Source organism: Miniopterus schreibersii (assembly GCF_964146895.1).
Source record: "Miniopterus schreibersii genome assembly, chromosome: 2".
Taxonomy (NCBI): Eukaryota; Metazoa; Chordata; class Mammalia; order Chiroptera; family Miniopteridae; genus Miniopterus; species Miniopterus schreibersii.
Genome location: NC_138102.1, coordinates 116,512,603 through 116,527,841, shown reverse-complemented (window position 1 = coordinate 116,527,841; position 15,239 = coordinate 116,512,603). Strand labels below are relative to the sequence as shown.

Genomic DNA, 15,239 nt, shown 5'->3' with positions numbered 1-15,239 from the left:
AAGAATTAAGAGAAATCTTGAAAAGCAAAAGAACAAAATTACATGGGTTTTGATATCAAGCTATTAAGCATCCTCAAGAAGATACATGAACAGTAGAAAAAGTATGTATGTAGTGATTAAGTAAAAAATTAAATTTTTTCATTGAAAATACAAAATTAATTCTTTTTAAAAAAAATCTTTATTGTTCAAAGTATTACAGATGCCCCCTTCCCCCACTCCCTTGATCCCCTCCCCCCTGTACCCCTCCCCCTAGGCCTTCTCCACACTATGGTCTGTGTCCATGGGTTATGCATATATGCATATAAGTTCTTTGATTAATCTCTCCCCACACACTCCCTCACTCCTGCCTTCCCCCTGAGATTCGTCAGTCTGTTCCATGCTTCTATGTCTCTGGATCTATTTTGTTCATCAGTTTAATTTGTTCTTCAGAATCCACATATGACTGATATCATGTGATACTTGTGTTTCTCTGACTGGCTTATTTCACTTAGCATAATACTCCCCAGATCCATCCATGCTGTCCCAAAGGGTAAGAGATCTTTCTTTTTTATTCCATGGTGTAAATGTCCCACAGCTTTTTTATTCACTCATCTACTGATGGGCTCTTGGGCTGTTTCCAGATATTAGGTATTGTAAATAATTCTGCTATGAACATAATGATGCATATATTCTTTCTAATTGGTGTTTCGGGTTTCTTCGTATATATTTGCAGAAGTGGGATTGCTGAGTCAAATGGAAAATCCATTTTTAACTTTTTGAGGAGGTTTTCCATGCTGTTTTCCACAGTGGCTGCACCAGTCGGCATTCCCACCAGCAGTGTACTTAGGGTGCCCCTTTCTCCATACCCGCACCAGCACTTGTTTGTTGATTTGTTGATGGCAGCCATTCTGACAGGTGTGAAGTGATACCTCATTGTGGTTTTAATTTGCATCTTTCTGATAATTTGTGACTTTGAGCATTTTTGTGGCCTGTTGGCCATCTGTATGTCCTCTTTGGAGAAGTGTCTATTCAGGTCCTTTCCCCATTTTTTAATTGGACTGTTTGTCTTCCTAGTGTTGAGGTATATGAGTTATTTGAATATGTTGGAAATTAAACCCTTATCAAATGTGTCAATGGTGAATATGTTTTCCCATACAGTAGGTTCCCTCATTCTTACATTTTAAATGGCAATATTATTTCGCACCTCTCTGAGCCCTTGTGAGATAATGTACTGAAATGTGTGGACCACTTGGACATATAAGTCCTCACTAGAAAACGGCAACTGTGCAACTGTTATTGCAGCTAGAATTTTTTTGTTGTTGTTAATCCTCACTAGAGGATATTTTTTCCATTGATTTTATTTATTTATTTATTTATTTTGTTGTTGTTAGAGAGAGTGGAAGAGAGGGGAGTGGGAGAGAGAGAGAAGAAACATAGATGTGAGAGGGACACATTGATTGGCTGTCTCCCATACATGCCCAGGGAATGAACCTGCAACCCAGGTATGTTCCCTTGACCGGAAATTGAACCCATGGCCATTTGGTGTGCAGACTGATGCTCTAACCGCTGAGAACACAGGCCAGGGCTGCTGCTAGAATCTTATCTCTACCTCCAATAGCCCCTCCAGTCATCTCAGACACAAACTCTCTCACTGAAATTTATCTGTTGGCCTTGGGGTGTTGAGCTTCTGCTTCTACAGTCATTGTTAAAGAAATTAATTAGTTTCAGGCAGTGTAGTGAATAAATATTCATATACAGCTCACCTAAAATACTGGAGTCAAAAAAGTATTTGAAGTAGACTTTATTTTTTCAAGTGATTTAGGTTCACAGCGAAACTGAGCAGAGTTCCCATATACCTCACACATGCACTGGCTCTCCGCTATAAACATCCTTCACCAGAGTGGTGCATTTGTTACAATCAGTGGCTTACACTGACACATCACCCAAGTCATAGTTTACATTACACTTTTGGTACACACTTATTCTCATGGGTTTGGAAAAATGTGTAGGGACATGTATCCATCACTATGGAGTACAGTACTCTGCTCTTCATTCCTCCCTAGCAACACAGGCAGAGAATTCCTCAGAAGTTAGAAATGACAAGAAAACATGAATATAAGGATGACTAAGCCTAGAGGTGTAATGTACAGCATGATGATTGTAGTTAATACGATACTGAATGCTGGAAGTTTACTGAGAGGAGATTTCAGGTGCTCTCATCACACACATGCACACAGACACACGCACGAGATAATTATGTGAGGATATTATATGTCAACTAACTTGTCTGTAGTGATCATTTCACCACTTATATGTATATTAAATCATCAGGTTCTACACCTTAAACATAATTTTTATTAAAAATAAATGTTAAAAAATTATTTTAAAAACCACAAATACAGGGTGAGGCAAAAAACAGTTGTGAGTGTGCGAAACACATAGTTAATTCTTGTATTATTTATTAATTACTGTATTATTTTCCATACAAGCAACTGTAAGCCTACTCTTTTTGTCCCACCCTGTGTACAGGGAGGTGTAGCAAGTGATTGCTTAGGAGTGATCTCTCCAGGGTCAATGGGAATGTGCCCTCTAGCACCTGGCAGGAGCAGTAAAAAACTCTTCCTGAGTTGGATAGGTTAAATTCACACCTCTAAAAATGCATATTAATATATATCTATATACAAAGAAGTAAACTAAAACAGTAACAAAATTACTAAACATCTTGGGGAAAAGGCACTAGAATGAGAACAAATAGAAAAAAAATATTAGAAAATCAGTTTGTTGAATCATGAATGTAGTAGATTTATCAGCTGCAGAATAAAAGTGTCTTTAACTTGATGAAATATATAATGTATTATGTATTTTCATACATCAATATGTATTTGAAAATATAATGAAACTAGTAAGATATAAGAAACTAGCAAAATTAGAAAACTTTGAAAAAACTGGATAGCAATTCTAGAAATTAAATATGATTGATAAAAATCATAAAAATGATTTGTAATTAATATTACAAACTCAATAGATGGGTTAAGCATGAAATTATATTAATTGAAGAAAAAGTAGTGAACCTGGTCTACTGTTAGTATCCATTATCTCTACAATTAGCTATTAAATTCCAAAGAAAGCACACTTTATTTTAGATTGTTACCTGATGTTATAAACCCAAGATTTTCTCAGGATTCATGTGACATAAATTACTGGTCTTTTTTTTTTTTTAAATATATCTTTATTGATTTCAGAGAGAGGATGGGAGAGGGAGGCAGAGAGAGAGAGAGAAACGTCAACGATGACAGAGTCATTGATCAGCTGCCTCCTGCACGCCTCCGACTGGGGATGGAACCCACGACCCGGGCATGTGCCCTGACCAGGAATCGAACTGCGGTCTCCTGGATCCTAGGTCGATGCTCAACCACTGAGCCATGCATTTTTTTGTAGAGACTTAAGAAATTGTTTCTGTCTTCTACCTCTGTAACTCAAAAGAATATATGAGTAGGCACTCTTAACCCCTATGGACATGAAGAAAAGCACTCAACTGTGGTCTCAAACAACTGTAAACTCCCAGGTTGGTTTAGTATTGTCATTATAGTAAAAAGGGCACAAGTTTAAGACTGAGAAGTTTTCTGATTTGTCACTAGCTAGCTGTTGCATCCTGGGTAAATCCTTAACTTTCCTGAATATCAGTCTTCTTCATTAAAAAAAAAAAAGATTGTGAGTTTTCTTTTTATTATGAAATTTATTTTCATTTTAAATTTATCTCTAAATATAGCTATAGTAAATACATAAAGACAAACCCCCTATCCTTAGACTAATGATTAACCAATATGATAGGGAGCTCTAGTAAATATCTATACCTGAAAAATTGATATCTAATATTCTTACTATTTTGAGATGGCTGCCTCAGGAGGAAAGAAAATAAAATGCTATTTTTGAGCAACCAGAATACTCTTTAGAGACTTTATATATATCATTGAATCTTCACAACATTCTTGTAAGAAAAATATAATTATCTCCATATCTTTGAAGAATGCAACCAAGGTTTTTGCTTATTTAAGATCAGTATAAATTTGTACCTACATCTGGCTGATTCCAAACCCCACAGTGTTCCCACTTCATCAGGGAGCCATCTTTTCCCACAACATTTCCCTTAAAGTTCTATTTCTGAACATGGAAATTAATGACATTTTAAAAGGTTTTTAATATACCAGCTTTAATCAATAAGACAGCATTTATTTTTCTCTTGTGAATAGTTTTGGAAAATAAGAAATAATATTGAAATAAAATTTTCTGTATTTGATCTCAAAGGAATTTGTAAATTTCTACTAAACCTGTTTATTTGTTAACTTATAGGAATGAATACGCACAATAAATGTTGTAGTCATAGGAAATTATCTATGAGTTGCTCAAAAAAATGCAGTATTCTCTTTTTTTTTTTAATTTAATTTTTATTTTTGTTTAAAGTATTACAGATGTCCCTTTTTCTCCCCAATGCCCCGTTCCCCCCCCCTTCCTTCCCCTTCCCCAGTCACTCTCCCCACCATTGTCCATGTCCTTGGGTTGTGCACATAAATTCTTTGGTTACTCTCTCCCCCTCCACCCACCGCCCTCCTCTCTCCCTCTGACATTCATCAGTCTCAACTATGCTTCCGTGTCATTGAATCTATTCTGCTCATCAGTTTATTAAGTTCTTTAGATTCCACTTATAAGCAAGATCATGTGATATTTTTCTTTCGCTGCCTGGCTTATTTCACTTAGCAAAAAAATGCAGTATTCTCTAACTCTGTACTTTTCCTATAGAAAATACTTTCAGAAGAATAGCTTTTCACACACATTTGCATAATAAATATATTTGTGTCTATTTAAAGCATATTTCTTACTATGCTCACTGAAAGACTAAAATAGTTTTTAGCTTCATGTGTTTCTGGGCTACAATAGAATTATAAAACAGCATATTTTGCCCTAAAGATAGAACTTGTTGACTTTTTTCTTTTTTGTTATCTTAAACTTAAATGTAAACTTTTTTTCTTTCTTTTTTCATTTTTATTTTTGTTCGAAATATTACTTATGTCCCTTTTTCTCCTCAATGACTCCTTTCACCCCACTCCACCCCCCTCCCCACCCTTCTCCACACCATTGCCCTTGTCCTTGGGTTGTGCTTATATGCATATAAATTCTTTGGTTACTCTCTCGCCCTCCACCCACCCGCCCTCCTCCATCCCTCTGACATTCGTCAGTCTGATCCATGCTTCCATGTCATTGAAGCTATTCTGTTCATCAGTTTATTAAGTTCTTTAGATTCCACATATAAGTGAGATCATGTGACATTTGTCTTTCGCTACCTGGCTTATTTCACTCAGCATAATATTCTCCAGGTCCTTCCATACTGTCCCAAAGGGTGTGAGATCCTTCTTCTTTACAGCTGCGTAGTATTCCATGGGGTAAATGTCCCACAGCTTTTTTATCCACTCATCTACTGATGGGCACTTGGGCTGTTTCCAGATCTTGGACACAGAAAACCCTAAAGACTCCATCAAAGTACTATTAGATTTGATAAATGAATTCAGCAAGGTAACTGGATACAAAATCAATAACTATAAACTTTAAACTTAAATGTAAATAGTTTGGCTTAATTTTTTTATTAGTATGGTTTTCAAATTAGAAAAACAACTTTATAAAGGGAATTTTTTTTACAAATTGAACACTTGAAATCACTGACACTAAATAGGACATAATATTTTGGTTAAATTAACTATATCTACCGGGCTATTTTAGTCTGAATTCTAATAGAAGGAAAGGAAATGCAGGTCATTGGTTTCACATTCAAAACTGACCTGGGAGTAGTGTTGTGAGCCAATTTTCTTGCATTTCCGAACATCCTGGAAGGGTGGCACTAACTACCCTTCCATTCCAGATATCTTTTAAAAAATATTTATATACCAAACTGCCTAAGTTAGAAAAGGCTAGTGTCTCTTCTGAAGCAGAGGGCAGATTTACTTGCTGTATAATATAACAACACTTTTTTCATCAATACAAAAGGCAGGTTAATCTGCAGCCCATTATAAAATATTTGACCTCCCTAAGCTTGCGACAAAAGCCTACCATGAGCTCAGTATCTAACTGAACTCCTTCACTGAACCCTTGTGGAAACTGAGAGGCAAAGAAAACCAATACAAATATGCTAATGTTCATGCTGCTTGCTGTTGTATGAATAATAAAGCCTCTTTTCACTGATGTAGGAGTCGTAAAGGATGTCAGCCAAACTTTCTACCTGAAAATGGGATCATATCTCAAGCCCACAAACTTCTTGACAGAGAAAAACATTAATTTCACAACTTAAGAGAGAAACGAATAACTAATAATGAGTATGTGTATTATATGATGAAACATCTTGCTTTATAAACTGTTCTTTAAGCTTGTGTACATTTTTCCCACATTTTGATTTGTTGAATGCTGTTAGGAATCATGGGTATGTCATTATCGCTTATAAACTATATAATAGTTTTGAGGAACACTAACTTATACTTTAGGACTGTAATAATGGGTCAGATATGTCTGGCTGTAGGTATGATTTTAAGACAGATATTAATGGGAATTAACACATGCCAACCTTATCTCATGAAACATATCAAATCACATTTTATAGCAAAAAGTTTTGAAATCACAAAGACCTTTTCCTTGTGATTTCAAAAATCAAAATTGCCATTTCTAAGTTTTGTATTCACCAGAAATCAGAAAGTGATAGTACTTTTTATTTATAGTACTCAAATGATTTTATGAGTTTGTCTTCCAGATTGGCAAGACCTGTATTCCCATTTTACAATTGATGAAACTAAGATTTAAAGTGATAGTAACCAATTTTTCTGCTTCTTATATCAGTGCTCTCTCAACAACCAAGCTACATTAATGTGTACCTTTCAAAATGATAGGCATCCCTGGCTAGTGTGGTTCAGTTGGTGGAGCATTGCCCCATTCACCAAGAGGTCACTGGTTTGATTCCCAGTAGGAGCCCCAATAAGGGGCATGCAGAAAGCAGCATATCAAGGTTTCTCGCTCTCTCCCTCTCCTTTCCTCTCTCTCTAAAATCAATAAAAACATATTTTTTAAAAATGATAGGTGATGTTTTAATAATATATTTTTCCAACATAGTGAAATAAATTGAAAGCCAACTTTGGTTACTATGTCATCTACATAGATTGAGAATCCTTCAGTTGTATATGATCCCTAGGTTTTAGGAGAGGTGCTTATAATGAGTATGTAGAAGAAAAACAAAATGAAAACATTTGATAAAACTTGAACTGCAGAAATACTTTTGGACAAAGAAGAGCTAAGTGATTTTCGTGGTATTGGGATAGATGAGTCAGTTTTGACAAAATATTTTTTAAATTGTAGGGCTAACAAATGATACAAACTTTCATTTGAGAAAATAAAGAGTGATAGATAAATTCTTATCCTGAGACCAGCATAAATTCAGAATATAATTTAAAAAGCAATTTTAAAATATAAACTTGTAACATGATGCCTAATCTGATAGCAGCAACTCTACATATGTGGCTGAATTGAAAACATCATTTATAGAAAGATACATTTTAATTTATAATAAAATAAGACACCATGAATCAGACCAATAGAAACAATAGACATCAGAAAAACACACACAAATACTTTATATTGTTATTAGATACTGATTATAAGACGTTTAAGGAATAAAAGCTATCTTGAAAATTTATGTAGAGAAGAACAAATTTGAGAAAACGGACTATAAATCCTAAAAGTTAAATAATTGAAATTTAAATCTGTAATGTAGCTTTAACTGAAGATTAGACAAAGCAGAAGTAAACATGAACTTGAAAATGTGGATAAATATTATCTAAAATTCAGTGCAGAAAAGCAAAGAGATGAAAAAATTTAAGACATAAAAATATATAAAATTAGAAGAGGTTTAAATTATGTGTAATTGGAGTTCCAAGAGGATAGGCAAGATACAATGAGGCAATGAAAATATCCAATAAGATGATGAATGAAAAATTTTCTGAACTCAATGAAATACATTAATCCATAAATTCCAGAAGTTTAGTGAATCATAAGCAATATAAATTTTAAAAGAAATCCATGGCTAGACTCATCAGAGTAAAACTGTACACAAGAGAAAAAAGAAAATCTGAAAATAATGAAAAGAAAAGATTGACAGCTAATGTCTTAAAAGCAACAATGAAGGCAGAAGAGAGTAGAATACCTTCAATGATTGGAAAGTTGTATAAAAGCAAGTTACAGACAAACTGGAATTAACCAGAATAAGAACAAAAAGAAGAGACATTTTTATATTAACAAAAACTGAGTTTACTACTAACAGATGCTTATTAAAGAAATTTATTTAAATGGACAGTCCTTTTCACACGAAAATACTAAATGAAAATCTGTGGTTGAAAGAAGAATGAAAAAAATTCAAAAATAAGAAAGAATGTTGATGAAATAAAACATAAATTGACAGTATGAATAGAAATAAGTGTCTTGTGAAATTAAATATTTCTCAATGAAAATACAAAGATACATTATTATTTTATATTATTATATTCTATTTCCTGGGAGAAAGGAATAATTGGTTAATTTTAGATTATATTAACTACATATGATTTGATTTCCAGGGCAAAAAGATGAATATATGCAAACAATATTATTTCCACACTAGTAGAAAGAAAACAATAGAAAGAAAAGAAGTGCTCAACCCAAAATGAAGCCAAGAACTAAAGAAAAAGAACATAGTTTATTCAGGCAAATAGAAAGCACAAAACAAGGTGATATATACATATATACATATATATATATTCAAATTTATCAGTACTTACACTACATTTAAGTGGTTAAATAACCATAACCCAGTTAGCAGATAACAATTTTTTTACATTTTTAAAATGCTACAAAGAACTGACACTACTCAACTTCAACACTTACTGTAAAGCTACAGTAACCAAAACAGTGTGATGTTGGCAAAATAGTAGACAATAGATTAATTGAATAGAATTGAAAGCCCAGAAATAGACCCTCACAAATATGGTCACCTGATATTTGACAAAGAAGCAAAGACAGTACAACTGAGCAAAGATAGTCTTTTCAATAAATGGTGCTAGAACAAGTGGACATCCACATAAAAAAAAAAAAATCAGTGAAACTAGACACAGACCTTATACCATTCACAAAATTTAACTCTAATTAGATCACAGACCTAAACGTAAAATGCAAAACTCTAAAACTCTTAGAAGATAGCATATGAAAAAACTTAGATAACTTTGTGTATGGCTTTGACTTTTTAGATATAATACCAGAGGCATAATGCATGAAATAAATAATTGATAAGTTGGGCTTCAATAAAATGAAAAATTTCTGTTCTGTTAAAGACGATGTTAAGAGAATGAAAAGGCAAGCCACAGAATGGGAGGAATATATCTGCAAAACATGTATCTGATAAGGACTGCTATCCAAGATAAACTCTTAAACCTCAACAAGAAAAAAACAAACTGATTTTTAAAAATGGGCCAAAGACATTAACAGACTTTATGAAAGAAGATACGCAGATGGCAAATAAACCTATGAAAAGATTCTCCACATCCTATTTTATTAAGGAAATGTAAATTATGATGAGATGCCACTATATACCCATTAGAATGGCCTAAATCTAGAACACTGACAATACCAAATGCTGCTGAGGATGTGGAGCAACAGTGCTCTCTTCCTTGCTGGTGGGAATGCAAAACGGCATAGGCACTTTGGAAGACAATTTTGAAGTTTCTTGTAAAACTAAACATACTCTTCTTACCAAATGATCCAGCAATCACTCTCTTTGTAATTTACCTAAATAAGTTGGCAAGTTATGTCCACAAAAAACCCTGCACACAGATGTTTATAGCAGCTTTATTCATAACTGACAAAATTTGGAAGTAACCAAGATGTCCTTCAGTAGATGAATGGATAGGTTAGTCCATCTGGACAATAGAATATTATTCAGCACTAAAAACAGATGAGCTATTGAGCCATAAAAAGACATGGAAAAAACATAAATGCATATTCCTAAGTGAAAGAAGTCAATTTGAAAAGTCTACATACTGCATGATTCTAAGTATGTAACATTGTGAAAAAGGTAGACCTATGGAGACAACAAGAAAGATTAGTATTGCTAGGGGTTAGGGCAGGGGGAAGGGATGAAGAGACAGAGGGCAGAGGATTTTTCCTGAGCAGTGAAACTATGCAGTGTGATACCATAATGATGGATACATATCACTACACATTTGTGCAAACTCATAAAATGTATGGTACCAAAAATACCCTGATATAAACCATGGACTTTTGGTGATTACGATGTCTCAATGTAAGTTCACAGACCATAACAAATGCACCACTCGGTGGGGGGAGGAAGATATGTTGATAATAGGAGAGGCTTGGTTGAGTGGGGGCAGGGAGTATATGAAAAAAATTCTATACCTTTCTCCTAATTTTGTTTTAAACCTAAAGCTGCTCTAAAAATGAACTATTAATTTAAAAAATAATATAAGACAAAGATTAAGGAAGTACCATGTAGGTTTAAAATTCCAAACTATATGGGGGGAACTTTAAGATATCTTTCTTAGTAATTTACAGAACAAGCAGTCAAAAAGTCAGTGAGGACATGGTTTGCTAAACCAATTTAATGACATTTGCAGGAAGGACACATATAGAACACGCAACAACCGGAGGTTGCACATTATCCTCAAGCACACACAGGACTTTTACAAAACTTTAACGTATACTAGCCTTAAATCAATTCTCAAAAATTTCTTAGGAATTCAGATCATGTGTAGTGTGCTTTCTGAATATAATGCTAATAAACTATAAATGAATATTACTAAGATAACTAGAAAATCTTCATCTTATTAGAAATTAAGAAACATCTAAAAATGCATGAGTCAAAGAAATCATAATGAATTTTTTTAAAAATAACTGAACAATAACAGAAACTATATATTGTAATATAAGAGCAGTGGTTAATAAAGCTAAGACTTGTTAAAAGAAATTGGGGGAAAGCCTGGCAAGTCTGACCATGAAAACAAAAGAGAAAATACAAGTATTCAGTATCAGAAATGATAACATGGTGAGATGACAAAAGATACAGACTTTAACTGCAGCAAGACTTGGCCCCATAGCTCATTTGTTTAGAGCATTGTCCCCATACACCAAGGTTGCCAGTTTGATCCCCGGTCAGGGCACTTACAAGAAACAACTAATGAATGCATAAATAAGCAGAACAACAAATCTATGTTTCTCTCTCCACTCCCACCCCCATTTCCTCTCTTTCTCTTATATCAATTTTTTTTAAAAACTGTAGCAACTGAATATTGTGAACAACTTTATGGCCATACCTTTGAAAATTTGGAGGAAATGAAAAATTCTTAGAAAAACACAACTTACCCAACTGACCATAACTGTAATCATAAACCTAACAGTGTAGGCAAGCAACCAGGGGGGAAAAAAAGCAATTGCAGCCTGTGATAGTATTTTGTTTTAATCATATACCAAAGAATGCATCTGACAAAAGATGTGCAAGACTTTATTGGGAAAACTATAAACGTTTATTGAGAATGTTTTTAGGAAGCTATAAATAAATTTATGAATCATAAGACTATCAAAGATTTAAATTCTTCCCAAATTAACATATGGATTCTATGTAACCTCAATTAAATCTCAAAAGGTTTTTGTTTATGAACATTGACAAGCAAAATCTAAAATTTGTTTGGAAAGTCAAAGTCCACAAATAGCTAAAACACACTCAACAAAGAGAAATAAAGTGGGAGTATTTGCCAAACATCACAATTTATTATAGAGCTGAAGCAAATGAGACAGTGGATACTGTGTAGTATGGATGGTATGGCGTGGGTAGGATGGGCTGTGATGGGATGAGACTGGCTGGGATGAAAAGAGTTGGGATGGGGAAGGATGGAGTAGGATGATAGGGTAGATAAAGTAGTACAGAAAATGACAACTGATAGAGGCCCATGCCTATATGCTTAATGGATATTATAACAGAGGTTGCATTCTAAATCAGTTAGGAATAGGTAGACTTTAATAAATCTTACTTAAACAATTAAATTACCTATACTAAAAAATTAATTCTGGCTACATTAAATACCTAAATTTAAGAGGCAAAAATATAAAATGTATGGAAGATAATGTGAAAGAATATATTTATAACCTTGGATATGGAATCATTTCTTTAAAAATATGCCAAAAGTACTGACCATGATGATAAATATATTTACATTAAAATTAAGAATCTCTGTAAATGAAAAATGTTATCAGAGTAATAAACCAGCCCATGGAGATAGAGAAGTGTAGTCACACATAACCAAAAAGGTCTCATATCCAAACTATATAAATAATTTGTAAAAATCATTGAAATACAAACAGCCTAATGGAAAAAATAAACAAGAGACTAACATATATTTCACAAAAGAAGAAATCCACATAACATGTAAACATATATAAAGGTGTTTAATCTCATTTGGTAGTGGAGAAATGCAAATTAAAACTGCAAATTAAAAAGTAAAAGCCTAAGAAAAGTAAGTGCTGGCGGCTCTATAACCAGTGGAACTCATATTTTGCTGATTGACATATAATTTGGTACAACCATTTGGAAAACAATTGGATATCCCGTTGAATAGAGGATATGCCTACCATATAATCCTTCAATTACACTCCTAGATATTTGCTCTATAGAAACTCTCGTACAAGAATAATCAGGGCAGAGTTGTTTTGATTATCCAAAACCCACAACAATATTGGAATGGACAAACTCTAATACATCCATACAGTGGAATACAGTACAGCAATAAAGAAAATAATGAACTAGCTCTGTACACAAGAACATAGATGAATTTTACAAACATATTGAACAAATGAAGACAAAAGAATACCAACAGAATTATTCCGTTTATGTATAGTTCAAAAGAAAACAGAGCTACCCTATGGTGTTTACTATATAGATGGTAAAAATTGTAAAGGTAATCAAGAATGTCAAGGTTATAGCCCGGCCAGCATGACTCAGTGGTTGAGAATTGACCTGGGATCCAGGAGCTCACAGTTCGATTCCTGATCAGGGCACATGCCCCAGTTGAGGGCTGGATCCCCAGTCGGGAGCATGCAGGAGGCAGCCAACCAATGACTCTCTCATCATTGATGTTTCTATCTCTCTTTTCCTCTCCCTTCCTCTCTCTGAAATCAATAAAGACATATTTTTAAAAAAAAAGTCAAGGTTATAAATTTCAGCATAGCAGTTACCCCTAAGAGAAGTAAGAGATTTTGGAGCAGGCTTCTGGTTTGTAAGCATTGCTCTATTTTTTTAATAATCAGAGGTCCACATGAAATATTTATGCATATTTTTATTTATATAATTATTTTAAATAGTTTATCTTTTATGTAATTGCCATTATTTATTTATAGTATATTTATTTATAAATTTTGAAACTATAATCATGTGATCAATATAATATTTTGTGTACATTGTATATATCACAATAAAATAAAAATAATTATAAAGAGCTTCCAGTGCTCATTTTTGCAACACATATGCCACTCTAAAATCAGAAGGATATGGAGATAGGATAGCCTCTGTACAAGGATGAGACATAAATTCATGAAGCATTCTATATATTGCTTTCTTTTCTAATGTTTATAGATAACAGAACAATGTCTCTGATAAATGAGGTGACTTGTCCAATTGAGGGCCCTTCAAGCTTAAAATCCCACCCCCAATTTCTCCTACAAAAAAATGAAAGAGCTTTTACAAATCAATATTTATACAAATATTTTAAAGTTAAAAATTAACTTAATTTTTAGGAAGACCTATAATGCCTTATCTTGACTTCTTTTTCCTCTAGTGTGTGAATGGATCAGTAATGCTTTTACCTATCATTTCAATTAAAAATGAAATCCATTAATGGAGCCCCTGATTCATTTACAAATGAAGTTCTGCTACATAAAACAAAATTCTATCTTTTTAAAGATAATATAGTAAAAGATTAAAATTTTGCATTAATGGAGTATGCACTTAGAAAACTCTTACATATTTAGCGGGCTTTGGGGATACTTGCTTAAATTATTACCTGAGGAAAACAATGATTTTGGTACTAGGTTTATTATTCTCTAAAATGCTGTCACTCAAAGTGTGAGAGAAAATTTGTTTTACTTATATTTATTGCTTTTTATAATGCAGGCAATAATTAATATTCAGTATTTCATATGATGTACTTCTGTCTGTATTCTAAAGTTTCATAAATATAGAAATTACCAGGTACAAAAAAATTATAGGCATTGAGAAATGAATTATGAATGTGTTGACATGTGCCATGAGCATTTCTGTTTTATAGCTATAAAAAGAAATTATTACAATGATATTTTTAAAATGTTTAATTTTTCCATCAAGCCTCTATAGTACTGTGTGTCAATATAGTACCACTTGTTGGCTTTTTTTCAAATAAAACTAGTAAAGGAGATCATCCATCTCTACTTGGCCTTCAGTTAATAATACAAGAATGAGTAGAATTAAGGATGCTTTTTTACCAAAGAATAAAGAGTTTTAGGTAGGTCAGGGACCTGAAGTCTAACTCTAAACTGAAAATACAAACAAAAACAAAAGCCAAATAAACCAAAAACAGGAGGCAGTAGAATTTATGTGGCTGCTAAGATCATATTATTTTAAAAGCCAACCTACTTACATCATCAGGAATTATTCTATCAGGTGGGCCCTAGTTTGGATGACCTACTATATTAACACTCCCTGAGGGGGTCTGAGTTGGATAGAGGAATATTTTCTAAGAATAATTAAATTGAGAAAGTGAAACAAGAGAGAATCATGTCAATGGAACCTCTGTCATGGTTATTACTGAGCAATTGCTAAAAATTATTTGAAATAACTTCAAATCAATTAGGACTTTATACTCATATCTTTTGGAAATTATTTTTTCTTTCTTAAAGGCACAGTAAAATCCTTATATATTATGAAATAAAATACATTTAAAAATGCCTGATACAGATTTAGAATTCTGGTAATGAGGACTCCCTGAACTCAACCCCAGAATATTGTACTGTTTAGTTTTGTGGTTAATCCTGGAACCTTCCCCTCCTGCCAGTGACTCCCTGGAACCTTGTTCTTGGTCTGGATTTAGAGACTTCTACAGATAGTTTCACCCCGGGGCAGGGAAGTCTTAGTATGTGGCAAGTGAAATAGCATAAGACTA

General features: G+C 33.4%; 1 protein-coding gene across 1 annotated transcript in view; it reads left to right on the top strand.

The window, feature by feature from the left end:
- LRRIQ1 (leucine rich repeats and IQ motif containing 1) overlaps positions 1–15,239 on the top strand; it is a 200,340-nt gene that overhangs the window by 142,465 nt on the left and 42,636 nt on the right. The gene's annotated exons all lie outside the window — the stretch shown is intronic.